General features: G+C 44.0%; 1 protein-coding gene across 3 annotated transcripts in view; it reads left to right on the forward strand.

Annotated features, from left to right (window-relative positions):
• The first annotated feature begins 5824 nt into the window (after positions 1-5824).
• SYNPO (synaptopodin) overlaps positions 5825-14902 on the forward strand; it is an 82482-nt gene continuing 73404 nt past the window's right edge. For all 3 annotated transcript variants that reach the window (XM_083488322.1, XM_083488321.1, XM_083488323.1), the window contains exon 1: positions 5825-5934. The gene's annotated coding sequence lies outside the window, so the exon portion shown is untranslated. The remainder of the gene's footprint in view (positions 5935-14902) is intronic.

A 14902-nucleotide genomic window follows, 5' to 3' on the forward strand; every position in this document is an offset into this window, starting at 1 on the left:
GAACCCACACCCCAGCCACACTTCTGAAGTTGTAATGATCAACAATGATGAAAGCTTCTGACGCTTCTGAAAGATCTAGAAAGAGTATGGCACCACCTGTACATTTCTAGATGTAGATTATCTGCCATTAACTTTCAAAAGCGGCTCTGAAGCCACTTGGAGTTAATCCACTATCTTTGATTTGTACAGTTCCATTACTGTATTTCTGCTGTTTTAAATGTTTCTACAGGCAGGAAATGCACATTTGAAAGACGAAAAAATATAATTACTGTCTCTTGCACAATTCCCAACTCTTGAAAAACCTTGCTTGGAAAGCAGACACTGGAGAGACAGATCTCCAGGCAAGATGAGGAGGGATGAAATCTCCTGAAATGTAAACTATGCAAAATTACTTTTGAATTCCAGACTTTGCTGGGATCTAAACTTATTTTTCATCTTTTAGCCTGGGAAAAGTTTCTTCCTGCTACTATCTTTTTGTGGACTCCTCTTGATTCCTTAAGATTAAAAATGACGCATGCATCCCTGTACACAGCACCACCATTAACCCAAACCCTTTTGGAACATCTGCAGAGGCAAGAAGCTCAGTCTTCTTCACCAGTGTTCCATGGTGAAAGGAAGCTGCCCCTTAGCACTTTCCGTCAACAAACCATGTGATCAATGAGTTTCACCATGGGCTCTTTATGTTGCCCTGATCTGGATGGATAGGGTGGAGTACCACTTCATCTTCCTGCCCCAACAAAGAACAGGAGAAAGGGGGATTAGGCAGGATCTGCTAACAGCTGCTTGTTGCTTCATTAGTATGGCATGGTTCACACTTCCAGAACCACAAGAACCAGTTGCCATGGCAGGCTACATCTGTATCAGTGAGAAGCGATGCATGTTGCTCATTAACTATTATGTGGTTTGTGGCATTTGCCAAGTTATATATGTACATGGTTTCCGTGAAAAATGTTAACCAGATGCAGACCTGCTTGCTTTTCAACAGAGCTGGGGAAGCTTATGGCCCTCCAGATGTTGTTGAACTACAGCTCCCATTACTCCCTGACCATCGGCTGTGCTGACAGGGGCTGATGGGAGTTGAAGTCCAGGAACATCTGGAGGTCCACAGGTTCCCCACCCTGATTTAGAAAGATTGCATGCTCTGGAAGCAATACATGGGACAATGCTGTATCTGCCAAATGTCATCCCCTTTAACAGAGTACTTTTGTCAACTCTCAGAATGCTTCCACTTTACATTCCAGCTGCTTTTTGAAAACGGTTCCGTGGCACTTTTTTTGGGTTCCGTCTTGCAATACATTCAATTGCAATGCTAGGAGCTCCCTACTCCCACCTTGTCAATCTGCTACATTTCAGGCCTGCAGCGATGTTTACGATTAAAGATCAAGGCTCTCATAATCAAAGGCAACCAATCTTCCCAAAATTACATGATCACAGTGCAACATGTATGAATAAGACTTGAGTAGGGGACCACCCAGCTCTTACATTTGTTTGCAAACCGTAATGAAACCAGAAGCCAAGGGCATGAGCACAGATCATGAGCACTCAAAACATTTGGAGAAAATTTGAAGAGTTGTATTTGCATCAGCTGGAATGTTATTAAAATTCATCAGAAGATTCAGACATGGAGAGACAAAAGGAGCGTCTGTGATGGGTAATAATGACATTTTCAGACATCATCTACTTTAAACATCAAGTAGCCTCCATGACTAACAAGGTTCATTTAGCCATATTTCTAATGTGCTTGTAGCTTCTTATTTTTTCATTTAGCCTTGGCAATTGCTCTTTCAAAATCTGTGGTGAATTTACTTTCTCTTTGGTCTGAAAGTAGTCAACAGCCATATCTGTAGAGTCTAATAAACTCTTTTCTGCCTTCCACCCATGGCTAATGATGAGCAAACTCAGTAGTAGCTGTGCCCACTAGGACTGGTAGGGATTCGATTTTATGTTGAGCAGATTGTTCCATCAGTGCAAGGATTTCTCCTTGTGCAGTGGAATAATCTCCAGCTCCTCTCCCCATCCCATGCACTCCTTTAATTTATTCTGGGGGTTCCACCAACGACCCAGAGCAGATCTGGGGATGGCATGGATAGCATGCACAAGGGGCGAGGGAGGAAGTCTCATTGTGCTAGCAGGAATCTTTGCATTGGCTTCTGTTAGTGCAATGGTTTAGTGGAATATGGCCCAGTGAGTTGACCTGATCATGTATTTAAACAGTGGCAAAGAAATATAGTAAAAGAGAAGAAACACAGGGCGGTTGGATGTCTCATTTTTATGAGTTTGTTGGCTACCCATAGGCATCCAGAAGGCCACTATGGGAACAAAATGATGGACTAGATAGGTGTATAGTATGACCCATCAGGACCCTTCTTAGGTTCTGGAAGTGAAGATTATAGTAATATAGTTACTGACTTACACTTGTATCCCAGAGCTCAGGTTGCAAGTGGGTGTGGCTTAGCAGGCTGTCAGCAGCCTCTGCTTTCCTTCTTTTCAGTCTTTTCTCTTTGTGCTTCCTTGAACAAGCAAGGAGCCATGCAGCCAATGGCTCACAGCTACAAGAAAAACCAAGTGAACTGAATCTCTCCAAAAGAGAACTGAATCTCTCCAAAAGAGAAATTCCATATCTTTGGTAACCCAAAGATTGCACGATCCTTTTTGTAAGAAAACCAACTACTTTTAAGTTGCTTGGAACCCGTTTTTCACCTCTGTTTTACTGGGACCAAATGGAGACTTGCTTGCTGTTATTTTCTGGAAACTCTGTGAGTAAAATATTAGCTAAGTGCCTGTGATTTATTCTAGCCTAAGTATTTTTTATGAGGAACATTTGTTTAACGATGGATGAGGACAGATGTAAATCTAGTCAAGTATTAATGTGCTTAACTCTGTGCTTAACTTTGCTATGAGAAAGTAAGAATCTCTCTTCCAAACCTCTCTCTCCAACAAAGGTAGCCTTTCTGCACTGTGCTATATTGGTGGCTATACTTGTGGTCTCATGGGCCTGTTTCACCTGTCACATCCATGCCATACATTTGGCTTGCACATGGCTTCCCCCAAAGAATCCTGGGAACTGTAACTTATCCTTCACCGTGCTACAATTCCAATCAGCCTTAACAAACCTACACTCCCAGTATTCTTTGAGGGAAGCCATGCACTTTAAATGTATGGTTTGGATGTGACTGCAGTTGCAAATGGAAGATAAAGAACCACAGCCAAAAGGGGCTGATTAGAAGAGCTTAATTCCGTTTATTTTTCAAAAACGTTTTCTTTATTATGGACAGATGCTGTTTCAGAGGATGACTGCTAATGGCGGCCAGATTGTTTGCACAGGACTAACTCCCTAGAAGTTCTTGTTTGTTTTATCTCAGGTCGAAAATATCCAATCAATGGCCTCCTTGCAATAGCCTGGGAGGCAAAATATGAAAGTCTACGTGAGAGGAGAAGAGCAAATGACAGCCTTTTCCACGTCACCCACCATAAAGTTTCTTTTGTCTCTTTTGTGGGGGTTGCTCGGTGATCCAAGGCTTAGTGCTAGCAGTGCTGTACTGTAATATTAACTTACTCAAATCTGTAATAAATTTGCTTTGCTGCCTCATAGTAATCAGGGCCCCCTCCCCTCCTTGCTATGGCACTACAACTTTATGAGCACTGAAGAACCATAAAGCCTTTTTACTGGCAGCTTTTACAATTGCAAATCAGAGTATGCAACTGGATAAACATTGGACAAAGCACCAATTTGCCATGTGCCCTCACCCCATGCACAGCATGTGGACAGCAGTTGTAGTGACAGATTTATGGGGCCTCATAATTAGCCGCAGTCCCTAGCTGTGGAACGCTCACTCCTTTACCCCAATTCATGTGTGCATTAGAATAACTTTTCATTTCAGTCTATTCCCCTGCCATATCTTCTACGACAATAGAAGGAGAGAAAGCCTATTGGTCACACTGGATAGAAGCAGGCTGGTGGAATGCCCAGGAATGAGACTGCATGGTACCTAGCAAAAGGAGACTTGTTTTGTGGCATTTGTCCTTTAGATGTGTTTGCGTGACAGAAACAAACTGAGAGGAAGTTACAAGTTGAGAAGCCCCTTAATTTTTCATAAGAAGCATAGAAAAGGTTCATCCAAAGATCACTACTTAAATCAGAAAATGTGGACCTAACCCAAATGTTTGAATATGGCAGCCGTTTCATGAGCATAGCATTTATCTCCAAAGCTCGTTGAAGAATAAAGTCTGGAAGGCTTGCGAGGGCACAACTTTCCAGAATTCAAATTCCATGCAGACCCTACTGGTTCACACTAGCATTAAAAAAATGTGAGGCAACATAGCCACAAACTAGAGGTCAAAAAAGAAGTTTGCAACTGTAATGGAAATAGCCAGCTCTGTTGCAGGCTCTAACAGGGGCAAAACTTCTCTGCCAAAGATTCATATGACCCCACCCCCCCGCTCACTTTTTGTGTGTGTGATCTGCTTTGCGTGAGTTTTGTGTTCCCTGCCATGAATTCACTAATCTGAAGCTTGGCTCAGTTCCATGAAAAATCTGCTTTGTATGGGTTCTGAGTTGTCTGCCACGAAGCCACTGATTGTCATTTGAATTAGAAACTGACAGCCTCAATGGATAAATGGTTGGCCTGATATCACGCGCAAATGTATCCCTTGCTAGGAGGGGATTTGTGAACACATGGAACAGCTTAAAAACTTAGAGAAATTGTATTTTCACATCCTTTTACCATTGGACTCTGTCTGACCACAAAATTCTGTCCCTTGATCCTAGACTTCATCCCTGAGGTCTCAACCAGGTACCAGAATCTTAAAGGCTGGCAACGTTATTGTAAACCAAAAATAAATAACATTTATATTGTATTTCAGAATCACCTAGTCTCAGTCATTTACAACATTGTTACTTGAAGTTCTTTTCTATCTTGGCTTTTTTTGTTTTTTTTACGAGAGCTGTGTGAAAAATTACCATTTGTGACTCTATACTAGGCTCTTTCAAATGGTTTCTTTGGCTTTGTAAGGGTTTGGGACTCAAGATAAATATTTATGCATTTCGAAACCACTGCCAGATGTGTGGAGTCTCTTATCTTTGCCACTGCATCATGTCCCATGCGGGTTAGAGCTTATGTGCTCCAAAATTCATTGGACACCTCTCCCCCTGCTCCCGCTACCCATTCATTAGGATCTGGTAGTGATGTGCAAATGTTTGGAGCAGGGTCAATTTCAGTGGGGCTAATGAAGTGTGGAGTAGTGCAGAGACGGGGGGGGGGGGATGAGACGACTGTCCTCTTTCAGCACCAAGCCATGCCCCAGAATCTACAGAGAACACGCCTGCCTTTTGTGTAAATGTGCCTTGGACTGAGACCTCAGCCAGATGAGCAATAAATAAACTTGGTTAACACACATCGTCCGCAAAGGCTTGTATATAAAGCTGTGCACATGTATCCCTGGAATTAAAAAAAGAAAGGGGGGTGGGAAACTGTGTTGGCTTTCAAAGCATCTCAGTGTGGACTGTTTTCCTCTTTCTCTTTTTCTTTCTTTTTCCCCTGTTTGGATTTTGAGGAACTCCCAACCCTTCCCAGAGTGTGTTTTCAGAGAGCCGGGCATGAGCTCCATGTATACTTTTGAAGTAAGCTCTTAAAAAATATAGGTGGCTAATGTCTTCAGTATGTACGAAATATACCATATGTTGTGAAACAAAAGGGGCTCTGTGCTATTAAAGTTTCAGCTCCACGCTCCCCTTCCCTCCTTCCCTCCCTCCCCCTTCCCACCCCCACCCCCTTTCACCCTTCCTTCCTCTGTTCCTGCTCAGGCAACTAGGAGGGGAGGGAGAGAGAGAGGAGAAACCCAGTTGCTTTGAGATGCAGGCTGAGGTGGATGGAGAAGACAGGATCTGCTGGCTGGCATGGTAGCCGGGGGGAGAGCATCATTTTACTGCTGCAGGTAAGGGGGCCTAGTGGAGGCCGGAGGGCAGACTTTACTCAAGGCTGTAGGCTGGAAATGGATGGGGGATGATGGTGCCAAACAGTGATCAGAAGTTTGGTATATTTCACAAGTGGCATGTATAGGTCAAGGGACCGAGAACTTGGCATGTTCCCCTCTGTATTAATGGAAGAGTCAAGGAGATTCCCTCTCCGCAGGCTTGGCTTGGCCATTCTGTGTGAGGCACAGCCTTTTTCTTGCCCCTCTAGTTCGATTTGTGCAATTCTCTCAGCAAGGCAGCTTCACTTAGATCATGAGTGCTTTCCTAGGATCAGGAAGCCTGTCCCGACTGCTTAAAGACACTGACCTGTCTGCCCTTTGGTACCTGAGAGCCAAAGGGCAGATATGGACCTCCAGAAATGGACACGTACATCATCCCTTTCCTGTTCTTATTTAACAATGAGCCTTTCATTAGGCAAGCGTGGTGGAATAAAGTACAGGAGCATCACGTGGTTATGGGGAAACCAATCAGCACCATTTGCTGGGTTCCGTTACCTGATGGAATGGAAGTGTGTGTGTGTGTGTGTGTGTGTGTGTGTTTCATCCTTAGTGAGCTGCATGCATGATTTCAGCTTCACACAACTATGCACAAAATATCCTTTGCTCGTGCTAAATTAAAAGAAGAAGCTTTGAGGGGCCAGCATGTTCATTTGGGCCCTCAGACTTTGCAAATTGTAATGACTTATTGACTATTTTTGTGTTGTTCTGAAAATCATCCAGTCAGTGGAATTCTATGCATCTTTACTTTATTCAATGGGGCTTGCAGGTAAGAGCGCAGGATTGCCGCCTGAACTTTACATTCAACTTGGGGTCGTCCACACTTGCTTTCTACGCATGGGTCTGCATGGATTTCCATTTGTGTTGCCATTTTCCCTGGGAAAACCACTTTTTAGCACTGAAATGGAGCGAACGTCAATCCATGGAAAACCCAATGGATGTTTGCTCTGATCAGTGCTATGTTTCTAGAAAAAGAGGTGCCGGAACTCACCATGAATGTCTCCCTTGTTCTCTTATAATGGCAATGGTGCCCACCTGAGAGGTGCCGGAACTGAGTTCCAGTGAGTTCTGACTGAGAAAAAAGGGCCTGGCTCTGATTCTGTGGTAAAGATCAGGTTTTCCCAGTGGGAAGCAGCAGGACAAGTCAGTGGCGTAGCGTGGGCTGTCAGCACCCGGGGCAAGGCAAGTAATTTGCGCCTCCTAACCCGTGGATTTGCGCCCCCTAACCCTAACCCCCAGATGTTGCGCCCGGTGCGGCCGGCCCCCCCTGCACCCCCCATGCTACGCCACTGGGACAAGTAGATATCTGGATGAGCTCCTTCTCTTTAAAACACACACATGCAGACACAGATACAGACACAGACATGGGGTACTTTAGCAGTAAAGGTCCTCAAATTTCTGTGTGGGCCTGGAAAGCATGGCTTTCTTCCCTTTGCCTTTTGGATGGCTGAAGGTGCTGACATCTGCCATCGTGATGAAAGGCCTTCCTGATCACCCTTAAATCAACAGAATGTCCTTTGACTTGTCTGTCCTGTCAGCATGTTGGGGTTGCTGTTAGGGGTGAAGAGCTGCACAGAAGAGGAGAGGGGGGGGGGTAAAAGGAGTACGTAAAAAAAGTCAGGAAGGAAATAACAGTGGAGGAAAAGAAAGATTATAAATACAATGCCACCTGACTGGCACATTCTGAATATTCTGCTGTCCCTTGGTCCTGCCTTCTCTTGCCATCATTGCATAACAATGCATATGATATTGGTGATTCTAAAGCAAGGATTTCCAAACTGTGGTTCTTGGACCACCAGGGGTGCGAAAGCTTCTTTCAGATTGTCTGTGGCATGCCTGCATTAAATACTCAACTGGATTTTTAATTGTATTTTTGTTGTTTCTTTTGTTTCTTGTATTCTATTCTATTACAACTTGAATCTATGGACTGCAAATTATAATACAATGGCATTATACAATGCAATATAAGAAATCAAAGAAGCAATTAAAATTCAATTTAGAATCATGCAACCTCTATTATAGTGCATTATAACATGCAGAAGAAGCATTAAACAGTCCACCAAGACCCTCCACAATTTTCAGGGGGGGAAAGGTTTGGGAACCAGTGATCTAAAGGAAGACCACAGTTTCTAAAGGGAAGTCCAACCACAAATTCATCACAATGTGTTCTCAAAGGTGTAGACCAATCCAAAGTTTGAATAAAAAGTGGTATATTTAAAATAACAGGGTTAAGAGCGACATGGGCTGGAATGGAATGGAGACAGGACTGGGTGAATCTTTAAATGGAAGTTTCTCTCAGTTTTTCATTTTTCTAATCTTAAATTCAAGTTGTCACCTTTCCATATCAGATTGTGATTTAAAAAAATAAATGCACCATGAAAATTCACCAGCATTTTCTCACCAGGATGCATTTTTTGCAAGCAATTTCCTCTATTTGCACAGTTACTCCATATTCATTCCCCCCCCCCCCATTTTATGGTTGGGGAACTGCATCATAAAATTGCAACAAGTGTGGATCTGAAAGGATGGCTGCGGTTAGGTCTGCCCATTTTTAGGGTGAAGTGGGAGTTTGATAGATTTGCATTAAAATGTGAACTGGACCAAATTTCTACCCCCATCTCTAGTGACCTTTGGTGACAGACACCCTCAGATTCATACTATTTGGTTTCTACTGCTAGAATGGTTGGGAAGCCAAAGGGTCCTTATAGTCATCTTATTTTGCATGCCTGTGTTTAACTTCCTCTCTCCTTTCCCCACTTTTGCCTCAAAGGCTGTAAATTCTTTGCGCAATCTAATTTTCTCTTACAGCTGTGTAATTCCAGCTCCCCAGCCACGGCTGTCTCCCGCCCACTCCAAGCAATTCTCTCCATAAATGCATTATATTTATTTTGACTCTTGTATAACCTGCCCCTGTCTTAATATAAATCCAGTTATTTATTTAGCACAACTGCACCCCACCATACCCTCCAACATTTCTCCTATGAAAATAGGGACGTCCCATTCCATCTTACTGGGTTGCCCTAGTCATTCTGGGCAGCTTTCAACTTATATAGAAACATAATAAACCACTAAACATAGCAAAACCTTCCCTATATAGGATTGCCATCAAACAGCTCAGGGGTCGGATAACTCCATAGCCTCCAACATTTCTCCAATGAAAATAGGGACATCCTAAGGAAAAGTGGGACATTCTGGAATCAAATCAGAAACTGGGATTCTCTAAATCAGGGACGTCCCTGGAAAATAGGGACACTTGGAAGGTCTGCCCCATTTTCCTCAAAGAAGAGCAGGGGGCAGCCTACACAGGAGTATCACTTTTTGTTCACAGCAGATTTTTATCCTACCCCTTCTCTGTGGGACTCAAGGTGGTGTATATGAAACCCTCCCCTCTTCAGTCTTACTTCTAAAGTAGGTTCCCTCAACCCTGCAATTTAGGTTAGGCTGACAAAGGATAACTGGCTCAAGGTCGCCCTGACCCTATGCATGTCATGTATAGGGTCATCATCTCTGAACAAGGATTTGAAGCTGCACCCCCCTGGCATAGGTCTAGCACTCTTTCCACTACAATGGCTGTTCAATCCTTCCAACAACCTTCAGAGGTTTGTTAGGCCAAGAGAGAGCGATTTGCCCATGGTTGCCCAGGGAAGTAAGCAAAGATGTTCCCAACTACAGTGGTACCTTGGGTTAAGTACTTAATTCGTTCCGGAGGTCCATTCTTAACCTGAAACTGTTCTTAACCTGAAGCACCACTTTAGCTAATGGGGCCTCCCACGGCTGCCGCGCCGCCAGAGCACGATTTCTGTTCTCATCCTGAAGCAAAGTTCTTAACCTGAACCACTATTTCTGGGTTATCAGAGTCTGTAACCTGAAGCGTATGTAACCTGAAGCGTATGTGACCCCAGGTACCACTGTATTTGAAAGTAAGTGTCTCTAGCCCAAATTCATCCCACTATAGTGGCTCCCAGTGCCATCAGCCACCTGGACAATGGTAGCGAGTGCTACATGGGGGTGCCCTGGATGAATTTCAGAAGTTTGTGTTGAATGCAGCAGGCAGTTTCCTAATGGAGCCACTCAGGTAACTCATTGCAGCTATGCCCTTAAGAGTCTGTGCTGGACCCCTGTTGTCTTTTGGCCACTAGACAAGCTCTGCTTTCAGACTGTAGACCCCTTACTATTCCTGCATTTCTAAGAAGTGGCCCTTCTCTTTGTCCTGGCCTGATTCTCTCCAGGTTGCTTAGTTAGTGACAGAGCAATTATGCCTATATACGGAAGCCTGTGCTGCTCTGTGGCTCTGAAGAAGTTGAGGATGGGTAGTGGAAAGGAAGAGAAGGAAGAAAAACACAAAGTGTAGGCATGAAATGATTGACAGAAGCTATTTGTGCTGCGTTGCACATGCCCTTGCCGTGTGCATTTCCAATTCACATCGAGTGTTTGTGGGGAAATGGATCCAGACATTTGAATTCATTGAATGTTATCAGCTGCACAGAGATACACAGGAAAAGAGAAAGTGAGACGCAAGTTTGCACATCTGTTCATCCGTAGGAGGAAATGTGACTCTGGCCACATTTTTGCACCATACATTTAAAGCACTATGATACCACTTGAAACAGTCAGAGCTACAATTCTGAGAGTGGCTTAACAGTCAAGCCCTTTTCACTGGGAAGGGGGAATAGGAGTCTCCTAACAACTCTCAGAACCCTTAGCAAGTTGCAACTCCCAGGATTCTTTAGGGGAAGCCATGATTATTTAAAGCGGTATTACACTGCTTTAGATGTATGGTATGAATATGACTTAGCCCTCTCTATGGGCCCATCCCCCATGCATTGGCTAGAACACGTGTGCGGTGACTACACATGTAGACCATGGTGCACAGAGGTTGGAAGGAGGTTGTATTTCTCCTATTCCTGCTAATTTTTATCTAAGCAGATTGTTTTTCTGTTTTTTTTTTAAAAGAGTATTTTAAACACTTATATCCCAGCTTTCCATCACACATTCTTCAAGGCAGTTTACAGTTCAACATACAATTAAATAATTAAAAGGTCTATTTTAAAATGACTCAAAGCACACCCTGAGTTATGATTAGTCACAGCAATGAAGTACAGTACATCATATTACTCAGCAAAAGGCTGAACAAAATGGAACCGTTTTCACTTGGTGCCCAAAGGATAAAAGACTGAATGCTGAATATGTTGGGGAGGATGTTGTACAGTTCAGGTGTCATCACCACCTCTGAAGACACCCAGAGCAGGGTCTTGAATGATGGATTTGTTCATGTGGGAGAAGCAGTTTTCCAGAAACTCTGGTTCTAGGCCATGTGGAGCTTTATAGCACAAAGAATCTCCATGGGGCAGATCTACATATTTAAAGAGCATCCAACATACATTTAAAGTACAAAGAATTCTGGGAAGTGTGTTGGGAAGTCTAGCTCTGTGAGGAGCAAACGACAGTTCCTAGAATTCTTGGAGGGAAGTCATGTGCTTTAAATGTACATTGGGTGTACCTTGAAGGTATGGTGTGGACCTACTGATCGTAGAACAAGTTGGCCACAAACAGTACCTCCAGCTTCTCTGGATTGACTTTCATTTTGCTAATCCCAATCCAGTCCAGTGGCGTAGCGTGGGGGGTGCAGGGGGGGCCAGCCGCACCGGGCACAACATCTGGGGGGGGGGGCGCTCGCACTCTCAGTTCTCTGCCCCTACCTGGCTCACTCACTCTCTCTCACTGCAATGCTGGCTGTGCGAATCCGATCCGAGCCGCCGGGTCGCCGCCCACTGTGGAGGGGGGTGTGCCAGGCGTGCGGTGCGGAGAGAGAGCGAGGGACTATCTGGGGGAGGGACAGTGCAGCGGCCGCCCAGCGCAGTGCTGAGCGCGGGAGAGAACCAGACCAGACCAGGCAGCAGCAAGAAGAAGCTGGCAGCGACGGCAGGTTAGGCGTTAGGGGCGCAAATTACTTGCCTTGCCCCGGGTGCTGACAACCCACGCTACGCCACTGATCCAGTCCATTATAAATCCAGGCATCTGTCCAGGACATCCACTGCTACATCTGGATTAGATGAAAAGCTGAAAGAGAATTCTAGTGACACTTAAGCCCAAATCCCTGCATCCAGCAATTTCATATGGATATTAAACAATATGTGGTGGTGTGGGAATAAACTTTGAAGCACTTTGTAACAGAATTGTGAAGAACCAATAAAGCAAAAACAAAACAAAACAACAACACCAGCACCATTGTCTATCACCTGCCTTCCAGATAGGAGCAGAACCATCAAACTGTGCTGTCCCTAATTCTCAGACCAGACAAATAGCATGGTATAAAAAACTGCTGAAAGGTCCAGAAGAGCCCATGTGTTGCATTCCCCCAGCTCCTGGTGTACGTTGCCCACCAAGCAACCAAGGTTAATTCAGTCCAAAAACCTACCCAGCAGCCAGGCCAACATGGGTAGGGATTATTCATGTTGATTCACGAATGTCTGAAGTTGGCCATACATTGGTTGCTCTGTAGTCTGCACATATTCTGACCAATGCATAAGAAGGGTGGTCACATGACAGGGGTAGAGCCTCCTGCCACGGCCTCCCTCTTCCACTCACACAGTGAACACCTGTGTGCAATCCTATCCACTAGACTACCAAACCCGGTGTCTTCTGGATGTTGCTGGACTACAACTCCCATCATCCCTGACCCCTGACCATGCCGGCTGAGACTGATGGGAGTTGTATTTCAAGAACGTCTTCTAGAGCATTTCCAGACTCTGGATTGACAAAGTAGAATCAGATCTCCCCCCCCCCCCCGGTGAAGGACATGTTCAGGCATTTCCCAAGCTTTCTTTGTGAAGGCATAAATAACTCATATCAGTCATCACCAATGGCACAACCCTTACATCTATTTGTCGGGGAACACAATGTGTAATTACTTTAAAGCCAGGGCGCTTGCTTTGAAATGCAATAGCACTGGACGAGAGCTTTCTTTCAAGATTGATGTGCTTTATGAGAAATCTGGATTACCGCCCCAGATGTTGCTCAGTCATGCTACCCTGTGGCAACGCAAAGGCTGCATCATACTAATTCCCCACCCAGTGCTGCAAGGGATATGACTAGCACTATGGCTTTTCCTTATATTCTGTGGCCAGACAGGATCTCATTGTTTTGAGTCTGTCTGTTACACTTGCAAAAATAGTAGGTACTGTGAGAAAGAAGGAAATGAACTGAGGGGTCTCTCCCCCTGTGCACATATAATATTGGCATGCAGTTCTGAATTGGGCTGATGATTTGTATGGAGATGATGCAACACTTTTTATTTCCTAGACTTGCTGACGGTGACTACCAATAAGAGGAGAGGTGATTCTAATGCTTATGATTCTGTTCTAGTGACTTTGTGATAATACAATGGCTTGATTTTATGTATAAAATATGTATCCAGTCCAAACAGTCTATACCACCACCACCAATTTGCCAAGTCTGTCTGGTCTTGGTGAGGTTGATCTCACAGCCAACTAGGAAGGTGAAGAAGCAGGTGTGGCAAATCTAAGTTAGGAGGAGAGAGCAGCTGCAAGCAGACATGTTGAGTCCACCCTAAGCAGTTGGGCAGATCAGGAATGAACCAACCAAGCAAACCTGGGGAGCAAGGAATCTTTCACAGTGATGGACAGGTCACTTGAGTGTAGCACATTCTCAAAGAAATGCCCTTATATAGTCATTGGCAGGACTTTCTTTCCTTTTTTTATTATTAAAAAATGCTTTTTATTGGTGTTTCATTTAATACAAACAAACAAAATACAGTAAAATTAAACAATCATTTACCCACATTCTTTCCCCACACTCTGCTGAGTATTGACTTCCTTCCTTCCCTTCAACAGGTTTTCTTATGTCAGTTACTTTTCCACAGTTTCTTATTGTATCCAATCCTATGTACATCGTAAGATTTATTTCAGTCCTGCCAGAGTCTTCAAATTTCTACAGTTATTGTTTATGTACTCCATAAATTTACTCCAATCTTTTTGGAATTTTGTTTCCTCCTGATTTCGGATTCTACAGGTCAGTTTTGCTAGTTCCGCATACTCAACCATCTTCGTCTGCCACTCCTCTATTGTTGGTAATTCTGGTACTTTCCATTTTGGGGCTAACAAAGTTCTGGCAGCAGTCGTAGCATACATAAATAACCTTTGATCTGCTTTTTCTGTTTCCTCTCCTATCAAGCCTAGCAAGAAAGCTTCCGGCTTTTTTGGGAAAGTGTATTTAAATATCTTTTTCAATTTGTTATAAATCTGTTCCCAAAACTGTTTCATTTTCTCACACGTCCACCACATGTGGTAAAAATCTCCATCTTTATCTTTGCATTTCCAACATGTCTTACTGCTCATCCTGTACATTCTCATCAGTTTAACAGTTGTCAAATACCAACGATACATCATTTTTATTATATTCTCTCTTAAGGTGGTACATGCTGTAAATTTTATACTCCACAGTTTTACCCAGGCATCATACTCGATGTTATACCCAAAATCCATTGCCCATTTCATCATCACCTCCTTTGTCTGTTCATCTTTTGTGTACCATTCTAGTAAGAAGTTGTACATTTTAGACAATAATTTGGTCGGCAGGACTCTCTTTCCAACCTCCATCCCACCCCCTTACTGAGGATTGGAGATCCATAAAGGGGTTCCTATCTTACCTTAAATCTAGCTTTCCATTGCCTTTCTTCTATCTCTCACTGGGAACGTTGTCCACAGTGGTTACTGGACTTTGTGGAGTGTGAGACTTTGGGGGCAACAGTGCTGGTCCCTTAGTGATATTTAGCTCAGAAGCTGCAACCTCTATGTCAGAGTCTTTGGTCTGAGGGTCCCAGGCTTCAGAGGCCCACTGTTGCTGGATTGAGGCTTGGTTTGATGGGCAACTTGGTTTGTCTGTGCAACTAGGCCTCCCAACTCTGAATGCA

This window comes from Podarcis liolepis (genome assembly GCF_965112155.1).
Source record: "Podarcis liolepis genome assembly, chromosome: 2".
Classification (NCBI taxonomy): Eukaryota; Metazoa; Chordata; class Lepidosauria; order Squamata; family Lacertidae; genus Podarcis; species Podarcis liolepis.